The sequence below is a fragment of the Labeo rohita genome, chromosome 15 (assembly GCF_022985175.1).
Source record: "Labeo rohita strain BAU-BD-2019 chromosome 15, IGBB_LRoh.1.0, whole genome shotgun sequence".
Lineage (NCBI taxonomy): Eukaryota > Metazoa > Chordata > Actinopteri > Cypriniformes > Cyprinidae > Labeo > Labeo rohita.
This window is the reverse complement of record NC_066883.1, coordinates 20,460,499-20,475,032: the sequence shown is the minus strand read 5'-3', so window position 1 is coordinate 20,475,032 and position 14,534 is coordinate 20,460,499. Positions and strand designations below refer to the sequence as shown.

Genomic DNA, 14,534 nt, shown 5'->3' with positions numbered 1-14,534 from the left:
GACAGTGTGGATATTGTCATTTCCTCACTGACTGAGCTCCGTCTGCCCCCACCCTACTGTAGCAAATCAAACCCTCACTTCATAAAAGACACATTTGTTTTAACCCTCGTGGCGTGGTCTGCTATTGTTCTGCGGTCTGCGTAGCATTTCCGTTGCGATTCTACTTATTTTCAGATTCCCTGCGACACAAAGCCTTTTGCATTGAGCGGGAGAAGGAGAACAAATGAAAGCGAGATTGGAATGAAAGAGCCATTGGAAACATCTCAGTTTGTATGAATGTGACAATGGGGACAGTGTGTAGTACAAGAGTAATTGATAAATATTGCTGTTTCTGCTGTGAGGAAGCAGATGCCATCAGGTGGTTGTATGCTGGTGTTTCTACCTAGGCTTCTTAACTGACCTGCAAACCATCTTTTTAAAGCCATTTAACCATTTTTTGATTTGACAAGGCTATGCTAGTCCATGCTAGTTGTGAACTTATGTTCAGCTATTCTTATAAATAGTTACACTGCCCTCCAAGAGTTTGGAAACGCCCTAGAAAAGTGGGGTTTTGGACAATATTGGCATGAATCTTTTTTAAATTGTGATCATTTTGCACTGATAAGGGACAACACAAACTACAAAAAACATATTTTATTACATAAACAGTTTATACATAGAAAAAATTTACATTTTTGATTAATCAAAATATCCACCAGTAGCAGCTATTACAGCTCTGCATAATCTGGGGCTAAATTCATTTTATTCTAAACTTAATTGGCAATCAGTTGTTGAAGCTATTAAGGTGTGCTGACCCAAAAATCTTTTATAAACCTGGGCCAAGTTTAACCAGGAACCAGGCATCACAGCTGGTAAAGAAGCATGTTTGACTTTGACATGTATATATTGCCATTATTATGTAATCAAAATGAAAATTATTATTGCTGCTCTTCAATGATAATGTCAAGTTACTTTAATGTATTTGCACCAAAAAATGATAAGGATTTATGCTGATATCGTCTAAAACCACACTTTGCCAGGGGTGTTTCCAAACTTTTGGAGGGTAGAGTACCATGACTATTATTTTTAATTTTTCGGATCATTCGTCATCAAATCTCGGGAAATACTGGTCACAGACACACATTTACTTTAATTTCACCAAGCTGATTACTCACTAAAGATCCCTAAGATCATGTTTTCATGCCATTTTAAGTTTTATTTTGACGTAACAAAGTTGTTATATCTAAATGTTGTTTACAAGAGGCAGGATTTATTGAACGAACCAATCACAGCCGATCATAACCAGTCATATCCAGTCATATCATAATGGAGGCATCCTCTCATGTGACTTTCCCCCATTCATTCTCAGTTACCCCCCACCAAACTCACCGCACGTTTTAGGGTGTCTGTTAAATCTCAATGGGCTCAGGGGAGGCAAGAGAGACGCAGACTCCTGCTGTAACTTTACGTGCTGGTATGGCTGTTGGACAATGTTTCTTTAGAGAAACAAAGGATTTATACACGTTTTAATGTTATATTTTGTAATACTGGTGTTGTTTTATTTTTGTACTACTTTTTTCTCATCCAGTATTTTGAAGAGTCACTGCCTCCCTTGTCTCCTTATATGGGGCCATTCTACAGAATTGGTTCAAAGTCAGAGTTGGAAACGTCTGGGAAAAAAATGCATCTTTTCCCACAAATTTTGTATGTATGTAAATTGTATAATATTCAAGGTACACATTTCTAGTAATTGTGCAGTTAATTCTCATATTGTATTTTCAGTTAGTTTTGGGATATTTGTTCTCTCCTCAAATTTGTCAGTACCGAAACACAGTAATATATAATTTAATTAGGCGGGTTATATTGACCTGTTAAGATTTTGCTTACATCTACATTGTAAATATATATTTTTCTATTTTATCAAAAAGTTTTCAGAGGTAAATTAATAATAATGACAATTTTAACAATATTTCAAGTGTGATTTATGAGATTAGTTGTATTTTGAATCCAGTTTCACTTTGTAAAAGGCAAACAATTGATCATACTCATTTCAAACTAATTTGAATATACATTGGACCAAACACTATCATAACATCTTAGTTGATAATTCAGCATACTTACTTTTTGACAAAGCATCCCGTGTTTTTCGGTAGTGACAGTAATTTTTGGTAGCAACTCCCAAAAAAGTGTTTACTTTATTGCAGAAAAAAAAGTATTCGGTAGTGACGTTCCTTAAAAGACGACTCCACTTCCAGGATAAAATTTTCCTGAAAATTTACTCACCTCCATGTTATTCAAGATATTTATGTCTTTATTTCTCCAGTCGCAAAGAAATTAAGTTTTTTGAGGAAAACATTCCAGGATTTTTCTCCATATAGTGGACTTCAATGGTGCTTAACGGATTGAAGGTTAAAAATGCAGTTTCAATGCAGCTTCAAAGAGCTCTAAATGATCCCAGCTGAGGAATAAGGGTCTTATCTAACTAAACGATCTGTCATTTTCTTAAAAAAAAATTGTATTTATACACTTTTTAACCACAAATGCACATCTTGTCTAGCTCTGAAATGCACAAACATCTTCAAAAACGCATTTTTTTTTTTTTTTAAATAAGGTTTAATGATTTACAAAGAAAATATAAAATAATTATACATTTTTTAACCTCACTTGTATCACCTTGACATTTTTTACTTTATGACAAAAATGTTTTGAATTAATACTCATTATAGAAGAGTATGTAAGAATTGGATTTTTAATTATAAAAAAGATGTTTTTGTTTTTTGTTTTTTTTTTTTTGTAAATGAATTAATAGGAAAAAGAAACATTACAATGTCATTGAACAACAGATCAAACCGCAGCCTGTCGCAACCTCCAGAAGAGGTCATGCGATTCCGAATGAACTGTGGATAAAATCGCAGTCATAATGTTTACATAACTGTCCATTTCCGCCAGTGTCCTTGGCTGTCATCTGTAAGGTGAGCAGGAGCGTGTATCTATAGAAGCAACACCTGCGTCTGAGGCCTGTGCCTCTCCGGCGCTCTCACTAATATCTCCGGCACTCCTCTTATCAGCTCTTGCTGCCAACTTCCGAGTTTTAGGAAAACACCAAATTGCCTCCCCTGATCCCCTAATTCCAGCGACTCACTGAAGCAGCGAGCGGGCCACGTCTGGGGGGGGTGGGTGTCGGAGGGGTGGGATCAGGCCTGCTCAGTGTTCGGGGAGCGAGTGGGGATGGAATCTGTGCCATATGAGTGTGCGCCAGCTTCCGATGGCATTAATGCAGCAAATTGACCCTTTCGCTCAGCACTGCCAACTCTGAGCCTGAGAGAGAGGAGACTGATAGCTGACATGTGTGCTCACTCCGGCATTGTGATACAGGCCGACACAGTCTGCTGGCTAGACTTTCGGTTGCCACATGAATGGGCATACTGTGGCCCTAAGCAAAGCTCCCACTTTGACATGGCAAAGCTGGAAGGGAACGCTTTTCGATGGCCTCTTGGCAACGCAGAGTGGGCCGTTGGACAACGTTATACACAATAAGTGAAAGAGGGATTATGTAACTCTAAGAAAGGACTGACAAAAATATCCTCCCAGACTTGAAAAGTATTTTCTAGGTGACATGTTGTTTAAGTGTTCAAGCAGACGTTTGCTATTTTCAGAAACCCTGAAACCGCATAAAGTTGTTGCTTTCGAATCTCAGGCACTTTTGTGAAAATAAACTCTCTTGAAGAACTTTCCATACTCACTAGTTTATTTAATTTGTTCACTAACAATGTCCTACACTCAACACACAAGTATTACAGAAGGATGTTGCTGTTTGTTTTTCTGAAAGTCATTGAAATTGACATTTGAAACTTTAAACAAAAATGTATTTCATTTTATTTTATTTTACAGTTGCCAAGACAACACTTCTCATTTTCATTGGCTTATTTTGATGTAATAAAATAACTCAAATTAAACCTGAAATAAATTAAAACTTACGACAGCGTTTTGCCACTTCGAAGATTGCGAGATTAAAGTCATAATATTTCGAGAATTAATTAAAAATATTATGAGAATAAAGTCGAAATATTTTGAGAATAAAGTCTAAATATTTCAAGAATAAAGTCAAAATATTTTGAGAATTAATTAAAAATATTATGAGAATAAAGTCGAAATACTACGAGAATAAAGTTGAAATATTTCAAGAATGAAGTCTAAATATTTCAAGAATAAAGTAAAAATACCACGAGAATAAAGTTGAAATACTAAGAGAATAAAGTCGAAATACTACGAGAATGAAGTCTAAATATTTCGAGAATTAATTAAAAATATTATGAGAATAAAGTCGAAGTACTAAGAGAATAAAGTTGAAATATTTCGAGAATAAAGCCGAAATACTACGAGAATGAAGTCGAAATACTACGAGAATGAAGTCGAAATACTACGAGAATGAAGTCGAAATACTACGAGAATGAAGTCGAAATACTACAAGAATAAAGTCGAAATACTACAAGAATAAAGTCGAAATACTACGAGTATAAAGTCGAAATACTACGAGAATAAAGTCGAAATAGTACCAGAATGAAGTCAAAATACTATAAGAATAAAGTTGAAATACTACGAGAATGAAGTCGAAATATTTCGAGAATTAATTAAAAATACTAAGAGAATAAAGTTGAAATACTACGAGAATGAAGTCGAAATACTACGAGAATAAAGTCGAAATACTACGAGAATGAAGTCGAAATACTACGAGAATAAAGTCGAAATACTACGAGAATGAAGTCGAAATAGTACCAGAATGAAGTCGAAATACTATAAGAATAAAGTCGAAATACTATAAGAATAAAGTCGAAATACTATAAGAATAAAGTCGAAATACTATAAGAATAAAGTCGAAATACTACGAGAATGAAGTCGAAATATTTCGAGAATTAATTAAAAATATTATGAGAATAAAGTCGAAATACTACGAGAATAAAGTCGAAATAGTACCAGAATGAAGTCAAAATACTATAAGAATAAAGTCAAAATATTTCAAAATAAAGTCGAAATATTTTGAAAATAAAGTAAAAATATTTTGAAAATAAAGTATATATTAATTATATTTTGAGAATAAAATCAAAAGATTTCAACTTGTTTCTCGTGGTATTTCGACTTTATTCTTGTTAATATTTTCATAATATTTTTCGAGAATAAAGTCGAAATACTAAGAGAATGAATTCTTAACATATTATGATTTTAATCTCGTAATCTTAGATTTTTTTTAAATGTGGCACTAAAATGCCATTGTAAAAACTATATAAACATATTTAAAAATGAATAAAAATTACACTTTTTTTAAAAACTGTAAATGTATAATTTTCAAACAAATACAACAGTTTTCTGATTAATTTTAAGTGATCACTTTAAATGTAATAAAATTTTAACAAACAAAAGAGGCTGTTTCCATAATTATTTTTCTAATAAATTAGAATACTACTACTACTAATAATAATTTATTATTGTTATTGTTATAATTATTACTATTTTAATTTATATAAATAATTTTCACATTACAATGTTAAAATGGTTTAGTTTGTGCCGTAAATAATAATTGTATTATGTATATTCATATATGGTCTGGGACTAGGTTAAAACAATAAAACCTATATATATAAAAAAAGTAATGACAGCATGGTAAAAGAAAAAAAAGTTTCCTATGCCGTTTTAATGTGACCTTTACATAGCATGAAAAAATAAATAAATAATAAATCTGTTATTGAATATCAACACCTGGGACTTGTGCCCATAGTCGAAGAAACACTCATAACTACCTAATTATAATGTCTGCAAACCCTGTCAACTGTGATATATAGAGACCCTTGTGTCATTAATTCCTTCACAGTTGAATAAAGTACATTCCCAAACACATGTATACAGTTCATGAGCATGCATATTACAAGAAACACCAGTGAGCCATTAAATCCATTAATAATACATGCGCTGAGAGTATGTGACCTGTAATGTTAAAAAAACATGTGACGCGAATTGCATGACGTAAATTCATATTGTAATTAAGTATACCGGATTGATACCGGATACATTGTGTTCAACAAGAGTGAAGTGACACACAGAGAATCGGTTGGCCACAGGCAGAGCGGCATTGCCCTCCCTGGCTGCCCTTGTGATTGGCTGCTTCCTCAGCCAATGTGCCTGCTGCAGGCTCACCTCTAATCAGGCTCTTCCTGTAGACAGACTCCAACAGCGCTTCTGTTTCCTTTTATCTTTCCTCCCCTCCGTGTTCAACAGATCGGATTGCACAGCAAAAACGACGGTTACCACTCCCTGTTCCTCCTGCAACCGTTCTAACCTGATGAGGGAAAAAAGGGAATAGAAAAATCTCTTTTGAAGGAATTTAGTTTGATTGCAATTTATTTTGTTTCAATTTAGTAGGCTGTTAGACCAAATTTATAATTGTTAATCAGGGAATATACAAATTTATACATTCAGACTGTGTTTTAATTTTTCATGCATTATATTGAGATCAAGAGTGCAAGGATTCCCTAAATATGTTACATGCGGGGCTGATGCAACAGTTTCAGGAATGTTGAACATCTGGCATTTCACCACATTCCATTGAATTTCCTGTTATTTTGGGAAAAATAGCCCTTTTAACTAAAGTAAAGGTATTTGCATCCCCTTGTGCCGTTCATCCTTGTACAAAAAAGACTTTTTTTTGTATTATTATTAAATTTTCTTTTCTTTCGAGCAACCTTGGACTATAATACGTTCTTGGCCTTGGTGTTGTACCCGTTCCTGGCACTCCGTAAAAACTGTTTTACAATATGTGTTGTGAAAGCGGCACTCTGATAAAATGTAATTGAATTTAGTCCGTCCTTGGTCCTCTGTGACTTTTGAAGGGAAAAATTTAATTCATAACTTAGCGTGAAGGACACAAGACATTCAATGTGCAAGTATACTTTCAGCCGAACTGCAAAGTGTCTCAGCGGCCCACGAATATTTGATTTAGACTGGGACTCCCTCGAAATACTGGAATCGTATCTTTTAATAGATTAAAAAAAGAGTTACTCATCAATTATGCAGCATATCCTGCCTTAAAGATGAGACAGGAGAGGAAAACAAGATTAGCAACTGTTTTTCAGGGGGGGGGGGAATCACTTTTAGCAGTTCGATCCCATTCCCATATGAACAAAATAAACTCCGTACGTCTTTTTCGCCTGAGCGTCGGACCTAAGCGTGCGCTGGAGAGGCTACGAGGGGCCAGGTGTTGCTAGATTTGGCTTCTCAATGTCACTGGTGATGTGAAAGGACAAAGGCAGTATTGAGAGCCCAGTCAGAGGCCTGGGAGGAGTGGGATAGTTTTACAGAAAAGCCACTGTTTGTGCCAAGCCTGCACCCATATACAACAGACACTGTGTTCTGCTGCTCCGCTCCCAGCTTTGTCCTTGCGCCCTGCCTCTCTCTTCCCCCCTCTTTTCTTCTTGTTTTCGAACAGGTAGCAATGGTGCTCGCATCTAGGCCACAGATGAGAGAGACAGATAGCTGACTGTTAAGAACACAGTTTGGCATTCTAGACTCGGGCTCTTAACATCCCACACAAAGACCTGGAGCCGGAGGGAAACATGATAAAGCCGCGCGCCATCTCGCTCGCGGAGCAAACCGACCAGCGACGCCCCCCGCCCCGCCCGCCCGAGACTGCTGGGAAGTCTCGCTCCAACGGACATCTGTCCGCGTACGTTTACCTGCTGTGAACGCACCTCAAAGACTCAAAGTTTGCTAAATTCATGTTTCCGAAACCCCTTCGAAAGCAGACTTTCTGTATATTTTCCTGTTTTCACACAAAGAGAGATTATCGTGAGATTATGAAATGAGGACGACTGAAAAGATTGTGTTTAAAACACAATCTAACTGAAAATTGAGCTAATCTGACAATGTTAACAGTTTGCATAGGTGGACCACATCAGGTCCAAAGCTGAAAAAAGACAAAACACAGGGGGGGAGTGGGGTAAACTGTGCCACATTTTACAGTACTTATGTTGCCCTCTAGGCAAGGAGAAATTAGATATGGTAGGTAATACAAGAAACGAATACACCTACATATATTTCAGGATGTCTTCTGTCAGCTGAAATGAGAAGAATACAAATTCTGGTGACGACTTGCTCATGTCAAAGAATATTTTTAGAACATGAATGTATAAATGCATTCCTAAGTTCACAGTTTTTTTTGTAGTTTCCTAAATTAAGGTTATATTGGTAGCAATATGGTGTCATTTGTAACCCTGGATCGCAAAACCGGTCTTATGTAACACAGGTATATTTGTAGCAAAAGGCAAAAATACATTGTATGGGTCCAAATTATTGATTTTTTTTTTTTTTTTTTTTTTTTGCCAAAAATCATTAGGATATTAAGTAAAGATCATGTTTCATGAAGCTATTTTGAAAATTTCCTACCGTAAATATATCAAAACTTACATTTTGATTAGTAATATGCTTTCCTAAGAAATTCATTTGGACAACTTTAAAGGTGATTTTCTCAATATTTTGACACATTTAGATTTCAGATTTTCAAACAGTTGAAAACAAACCATACATCAATGGAAACCATACATCAGTGGAAAGCTTATTGTTCAGCTTTCAGATGTATAAATCTCAATTTTGACCTATTGACCAATGTGTTTGTGGTGTAGGGTTACATTTGTTAACATTAGTTAATGTGTTAAGTAACACGAATGAACAATGAACAATACATTTATTACACTATTTATTAATCTTAGTTAATGTTAGTTAATAAAAATACAGTCATTCATTGTTTATGTTAGTTCACAGTGCATTAACTGATGTTAACAAACACAACTTGAACTTGAAGTATGATTCATTCTTAGTTTACATTTAACTCATTTAACTAATGTAGTTAACTAATGAACCTTATTGTAAAGTGTTACCATTATGTTTTTTAATTTTTTGAACGTAGTGAAACATTTCAAAAGTTTGTCATATTAAATTTATATATTTTTGAATAATATTTACTACGTTTGGGGCAGAGCTTGCTGCTGCTTTTAGTTGAGCCACTGGCACATCTTACCCCAAAGCCTATTTTTGATAAATAAATGCAGCCTTATTGAGCATATAAGACTTTTGTTCAAAAATATTTTAAAAATCTTAACTATTCCAAAAGTAATCATTTTATAATACAGCATAATTTTGCTTTTGACACAAAACAAGATATTATTACTGCCATTCAAAAAATGTGCTTTGTAGAAATTATATAGGAACTGGCTTTCACAGTCCTTAAGGACCTTAAAGGAATAGTTCACTCAAAAATGAAGATTCTGTCATTAATTACTCATCCTAATGTTGTTCCAAACCTATCTTTTTATTACAGATTAAGATATTTTTGATGAAATCCGAGAGCTGTCTGACTCTGCTAGGCAGCAATGCAACTGACACGCACAAGGCCCTGAAAGGTAGTACGAACAACGATAAAATAGTCCATGTGACATCAGTGGTTCAACCATAATTTTACGAAACTACGAGAATACTTTTTGTGCGCAAAAAAAATGTGTTACTGTTGTAAATGGCGGCCAAGACTGACTAGAAGAGAAGAATTGATGAATAAAGTCGTTGTTTTTGACTTCTTTGCACGAAAAAAGTATTCTCGTAGTTTTGTAAAATTACAGTTGAACATGTCAGTTGCGTTGCTGTCTATGCAGGGTCAGAAAGCTCTTGGATTTCATCAAAAATATCTTACTTTGAGTTCTGAAGATAAAAAAAAGTCTTACAGGGTTTGAAAGTACAAGGAATATACATAAAGAGGAAATGAACAGGGAAGGAACAGATTTAAAGTGAAAATGTACATGTACACACGCCTTCGCTCACACAAACTGGTGTGTGTCGGGTTTGATCCTCTCACAGGGGTGTGATCTGCCTGCTGCATGAAAACAGAGAAAGATGACACTGATGTGATAATGAGACCCACCCAACTGCACAGACAAACAGCCTGTCCTTCCCAAACTGACAAGTCATCAGAAAGCAGTCAGCGGCAGACTGGCCCCCGTCGCGAGCTGCTTCTCTTCCACGTCTCAGGCGAGATCGCTCTCTCTCTGTCCTCTTCCTGCATGTCATTACCGTCCCACGCCCCCCTCCACCTGCCTCTAACTGACCACCCAGAGCAGCCCGCTTTTATCATCCTCCACACAAGCTCCACTATCAAACCACAGCCAACAAAGACAAAATGTCAAGTCAGCTGCACTCCAGTGATCAATCTGCTGTGAGAGAGGAGGGGCGTGATTCCTCAGTAGCTTATTTTAGAAAAATAAATATAAATATATAACAATATAATAGTGCAACTAATAAAATTTTATTTTGATTAGATTTGTATTTTCATGTATTTTTATGTTTTATTATAATAATAGATTAGAGCATAGACATGAATACCAAATTATTTGTTTTAAGCCATGAGTTATTTCTCTGTCCACACTTAAAAGGATAGTTCACCCAAAAATGAATTTATCTTATGACTTACTCACCCTCAAGCCATCCTAGGTGTATATGACTTTCTTTATTTAGACAAATACAATCAGAGTTATATTAAAAATTGTGCTGGGTCTTCCAAGCTTTATAATGGCAGTGAATGGGTGTTGAGGTTTTGAAGTCCAATAAAGTGCATCCATCCATCATACGAAGTGCCCCACGTGGCTCCGGGGGTTAATAAAGGCCTTCTGAAGTGAATCTATGCATTTGTGTAAGCAAAATATCTATATTTAAAACTTTGTAAACCGTAATCTCTAGTTTCCGCTAAAACCGTCATACTTGCATCCATGAGAGAGTGGTATTCAGATGACGTAGGACATACGAGACAGAATTCATCTGAAAGAAGAAAGTCATATACAGTTGAGGTCAAAAGTTTACATCCCCCTTTCAGAATCATTAAAAATGTTCATTATTTTACCAAAATAAGAGGGATCATACAAAATGCATGTTATTCTTTATTTAGTACTGACCTAAATAAGATATTTCACATGAAAGATGTTTACATATAGTCCACAAGTAAAAATAAAAGTTGAATTTATATAAATGACCCAGTTCAAAAGTTTACATACACTTGATACTCAATACTGTGTTGTTACCTGAATGATCCCCAGCTGTGTTTTTTGTTTAGTGATAGTTGTTCATGAGTCCCTTGTTTGTCCTGAACAGTTAAACTACCTGCTGTTCTTCAGAAAAATCCTTCAGGTCCCACAAATTCTTTGGTTTTCCACCATTTTTGTGTATTTGAACCCTTTCCAATTTATAATTTTACACTAAGGACAACTGAGGGACTCATATGCAACTATTACAAAAGGTTCAAATGCTCACTGATGCTCCAGAAAGAAAGCAAAAAGAAAACTTTTTGAATTTGAGGATCAGGGTAAATGTTATATGTTATGTTAAATGTTAAACTTATTTTGTCTTTTGGGAAACATGTAAGTATCGTCTGTAGCCTCTGAAGGGCAGTACTAAATGAAAAAATATGATATTTAGGCAAAATTAAGAAAAAAAAATACACATCTCCATTCTGTTCAAAAGTTTTCACCCCCAGCCCTTAATGCAACGTTTTGCCTTTTGGAGATACATATGAGCCCCTCAGTTGTCCTCAGTGTGAAAGATGGATCTTAAAAATCATACATTGTTGGAAAGAGTTCAAATGCACAAAAATGCTTGAAAACCAAAGAATTTGTGGGACCTGAAGGATTTTTCTGAAGAACAGCGGGCAGTTTAACTGTTCAGGACAAATAAGGCAGTCATGAACAACTCATCACTAAACAAAAAACACAGCTGTGGGACATTCTGGTAACAACACACTATTAAGAATCTAATATGTGAACTTTTGAACAGGGTCATTTTTAAAAATTCAGCTATTATTTTCTTATGTGGACTATATGTAAACATCTTTCATGTGAATATTTTATTCAGGTCAGTACTAAATAAACAATAACATGCATTTTGTATGATCCCTCTTATTTTGGTAAAATAATAATTGTTTCTAGAAGGGGGATGTAAACTTTTGACCTCAACTGTACACATAGGATGGCTTGAGGGTGAGTAAATCATAGGATATTTTTCATTTTTGGGTGAACTATCCCTTTAAGGAAAGGCTGTGTGACATGCAGCCAGTCAGCAGCTATTTAAGTATAATGTGCAGTTATAAGGGTAGGAGTGTAGACCAATGAGATTTCACTGTGGGCGGGGCTACACAGCACAGCTGTAAGCAAATAATTGACAAAATACAGTTTCTTGTCATCCTATCTTTTTTTTTGTATACAGCACACATTAATGCACTGTGATTTAAGGAGCGCACCGGTTTAGTGGCTCTAGAAGGTATTGAACGTGTGGTGATTCGGAGAGCTAGAGGGGGAGTGTGTGAGGTGAAGGGATGTGAGATAATCAGCCATCCACAGAGCCGTGTCATTCGCCTATTGTCTGTTTTTCCAGGCTGAGGGGGCAGAGAGAAAAAAACGGAAATGCTGCTTTAGTCCTGCGTCAGTCACTTTCTTCCCTTTTCTTCTTGCACTGGAGCAAGTCTCCGAGGATAGCATTCATCAATTTCCTCTCCTTCGCCACCTCGAACCACTGCGGCAAGCACTTCCAATGCATCTCCAAGATGGCAATGCACCAGCCCTCGCTAATGCCACCAGCAGACTAGTTGCCTTTCCAGAGGAATTCTGACGATGGTTTTTTAATATCCCACGCCGCTTTGCGCCTTCAGATTTCACGCTGCAACATTAACACGAGCTGACACTGGGGATTAGAGACAGACAGCTGGAATGCCCGGGCCTTTTGTGCAACGTGGATCTCTGCCAAAAGCCTTCGCTCGGAGGCCAAGAGGGACCTGGGAAAAAGACTGCTCCTTGGAAATAAACACAAGACTGGCCAAGAGGAAGGAATGTGCCACTAGTGGACAAAACGACTGAGCGGTGACCGGACAGCGCTGGGCATGCAGAACGAGCTGCTCAGGACCTGCAACCTGTATAGCGGTTAGCATGTGCAACCTGTCACCCGCCGTTCTGCCATTTTGTTTTGCTCTCGAAGGTCCGATGAGCATCTGTGATGCACTGAACTCAGTGACCTGTGAATGAATCTGAATGACATACCTCCCACGTAGTTTCCCTTTCTGAGTTCTGTCTCATTCAGGAGTTGAAAAATCCTGGATTTTTAAATACTTAAAGGGATAGTTCACCCAAAAATGAAAATGACCCCATAATTTACTCACCTTCTTTCAGATGAATACAATCAGAGTTATATTAAAAAACGTTCTGGCTCTTCCAAGCTTTATAATGGCAGTGAATAGGTGTTGAGATTTTGAAGTCCAATAAAGTGTATCCATCCATCATACAAAGTGCTCCACATGGCTCCTGGGGTTAATAAAGCTTTTCTGAAGTGAATTCGATGCATATGTGTAAAAAAAATATCCATATTTTAAACTTTATAAACCGTAATCCCTAGCTTCCACTAACTGTCATATGCATGTTCATGAGAGTGGCGTTCCAGCCAGAGTATGTGAGCAGAGCGGTGTGATTTTGAACAGAGTGAGAAGCAGATTTTTTAAAAGTCGGAGAGCCGTGGTTTTCACTTGCTCCAAGAGTGTTCCACTCCCGCTCCATTACGAGTACAATTCATGCCAACAGCCCATAATATAACTGCACATGTAGCAAGAATTCACATGTTAAACATATTTAGCTAGCTTGATACAGATGGAACACTCAAATCATAAACAATGTGAAGGTTATAATGACGGCAATGTCCATCCCTGGTGAAAAAAACAGCATATGCTGGTAGCTATGTTTTGATGCTGGGATGCTGGTTAGGTATGTTTTGGTGCTGGTTTAAGCTGATCCTTTGCTGGTTTAAGCTGGTCCTTTGCTGGTTTATGCTGGTCATGTTGCTGGTCAAGGACCAGCATATACCAGCTAAGGACCAGCATAGACCATCAAAGGACCAGCTTAAACCAGCACCAAAACATACCTAACCAGCATCCCAGCATCAAAACATAGCTACCAGCATATGCTGTTTTTTTTCACCAGGGATGAGCGGGAAGTTTAGGAGGATAGTTTTAAAGAATTTGTTTGTTCCTTCCAGTGTCAATTTTGTTGACGAATCATTTTCGGCAACAACATTTTTTCACCAATGAAAACGAAATGATAATGAAACAGAAACTTGTTTTGAATGACAAAAACCATGACGAAAATCGATTGACAACGAATAAAAGTGAGACGAAAATGTTAGGGAGGGACGATTTGGGAAGAAATTCATTGCCTATTAAAGGGTCATGAAACCCAAAAGGGTCATAAAATAGCCCAAAAAAAGCTTCAAATGAAGGGATGCTAAGATTGTCATCTATGATGTGCAACACAAACACCTCTGCTAAAATCTCAGAAAAAGTAGTCCAGGGTTTCATGACCCTTTAATCTATCCGGCAGGACATGAACTAGCATACGTTTGCTGCACGTCTCATAAATTGTTCAAAATGTCAATTTCTGTGAGTAAGAGAAGAGCAGACATATGAATAAAATTGACGACGCAAAAAAGAACTAAAT

At 36.5% G+C, this 14,534-nt stretch overlaps 1 long non-coding RNA gene across 1 annotated transcript in view; it reads right to left on the bottom strand.

Moving 5' to 3' along the window:
* Nucleotides 1-6,211: 6,211 nt before the first annotated feature.
* Nucleotides 6,212-14,534, bottom strand: part of LOC127176855 (uncharacterized) — a 138,464-nt gene continuing 130,141 nt past the window's right edge. Inside the window, exon 5 of the long non-coding RNA XR_007829156.1 lies at nucleotides 6,212-6,310. This is a non-coding gene — a long non-coding RNA (uncharacterized LOC127176855). The remainder of the gene's footprint in view (nucleotides 6,311-14,534) is intronic.